This window comes from Zootoca vivipara, chromosome Z (assembly GCF_963506605.1).
Source record: "Zootoca vivipara chromosome Z, rZooViv1.1, whole genome shotgun sequence".
Classification (NCBI taxonomy): Eukaryota; Metazoa; Chordata; class Lepidosauria; order Squamata; family Lacertidae; genus Zootoca; species Zootoca vivipara.
The window spans coordinates 11,977,137-11,979,431 of NC_083294.1; positions in this window are offsets into that span (position 1 = coordinate 11,977,137).

Here is a 2,295-nt window from a genome sequence, read left to right on the forward strand (position 1 = left end):
TACTTGACAAGCTGATGTCCTCGCAGAGCTGATGCACCCGGTAGAACTAGCCGACCTCTTCAGGGAATTGGGGGAGAAATGCCTGAAGGTGCTGGCTGAAAGCCTGAAGGTGCTGGCTGCCCATGTAAGTATTATGGAACAACCACTTTCTGGATTGCACATTACATCATAGACTGCATCTGGTAATGTCACTTTGCTTTCTTTGCAGCTTTGCACAGGGTTATCCCATTTCATCTTCCCAACAACCCAGTAGAGGTTAATTATGATCCTCTACTGAACGTCATAGCCATAGCACATAACTGCATGGAAAGTTACAATATACGAAGCACAAAATGCATAATAAAAATAATCAGTGCACAAAATTCATAATAACAACTAATAAAAAAACCAATTAACAAGTCTAATATACACACACTGATAAACCATAAAAATTAATAATAACTAATAAAAAATAAAAATAAAACAATTAACAAGACTAATATACACACACACTGATAAACCATTAAAAAGCCCCTAAAGAATACTCCAGTCCACAAATCCACAAATCCAAATTGACATACCACATCTAAAACAATCCCACCCTTTAAATCAAACAGCACCCACCCCCATTAAAACAATAATTTTAACACAAAGGGGCTGGCCCATGCCCTCATTCCATCCCTGAAATGCCACCACCAAAGGGACAAACTCCTTTGGTGTTTCCCCTTTGGTGTTGCCCCCACCAAGCAGGGAGGCTTTATGCAGCTGCCCCAGCCGCTGGGGTATGCCTAGCTGGGGCAGCCGGTGTTGCCAGTGATGCCTGCCTGCCCAGGTTCCTGGTCCTTGCAGGACTCTCTGCAGTCCTCTTGAGTGGGGGGAGCAGGCAACCCCCCAGCAGCAGTTTGGTTCCATTTCTCCGTTATAAAAAGCCTCCTTCACCTCACTAATTTATTCACCAACAGCAGCGATCATTTCTGGGGCAACAAGAGGGTCTAACATTACTGATATTCAGTACCCATCTAACAGAACCTCCTTTCTGTCTTTCCTGCATGAAACGATGAATCCACGCTGGAAAATGGCGGCCTATTGACTGGAGCCTGGGAGGAGGCCTCTGGAAACAAGAAGACCCACACGAGAATGTCATCTGCCAGGAAAGGAGGCTCAGCAAAGACGCCGTCCACACCCTTATGGTGACTTTGGGGATTAGAGACTTTTCCCAGAGTATTTAAAGAGTTATTACAGCAAGGTGAAAACGCAAGCAGGACTTGAAATATGAGCAACAGCTTCCTCAACCGTGTTCTACAGAATAACTTATATAGTTTAGGGACCTTTTTAATGTCTTACATTTGAATGTATTTTTAATCTTTTGTTGGAAGCCGCCTAGAGTGGCTGGGGGAAACCCAGCCAGTTGGGCGGGGTACAAATATTATTATTATTATTATTATTATTATTATTATTATTATTATTATTATGTTTGGGCGAGACTGAAAAATGTCCTAGAAAGAAAGTCCTCATGATCCCTCATTGAAGCAGGGCCAGTCAAGAAATGTGATCAAGAACTGGGGCACATATAAGGAACTCCTTGATCTTAGAGAGGGTACTATCAGGCTTAAAAAAGAGAGGAGGTTAAAATGGATATATTGAATAGTATGGGTGAAATATGCCGCATTCAAGGGTAAATAACACTTTATCAATTTATGTAAGAACTAGTGTCTTCAGCCCGTTAAATAAACGGGCGCTAGAATGCATGCCGGCTGATCAGCGCCTACCCGGCAGGCCGCCAGATCAAGGAAGCGGCCTGCCGGGTCGGCACCCAGCAGCGCTGCACGAAGCACCAGGGGACTGGCGGCGGGGAAGGCAGGCAGGCGCTTGCTCTATTGCCTGCCTGCATTCCCCACTGCCTGTCACACGAAGATCGGCGGGCGCCGCTTGCCGGGGTTTGTCAACCCCGGCAAACAGCGCCCGCCGATCTTCGGCTGTCCCCCGATGCGCTACGGCTCGGGGAAGCAGGCAGGGAGACGCAACAGCCAGCAGCTTCCCGGGCTGTTGCGTCTCCCTGCCTGCTTCCCCAAACTAAAGCGCGCGGGGGACAGAGCCGAATTGCGGCGCGGGGGGGGCTTTTCGCCGTTTGCCTTCCCCGAGCTAAGGGGGAGGCAAACGGCAAAAAGCCCCCGCCACGCCGCAATTCGGCTCCGGGAGTGGCTTGGCGGCGGGAAGAAGGGGAGGAATTCCTCCCCTTCTTCCCGCCACCGCCAAGCCAGTCCGCAGTGGGGGCTTTTCGCCGTTTGCCTTCCCCCCAGGGGGAGGCAAACGGCG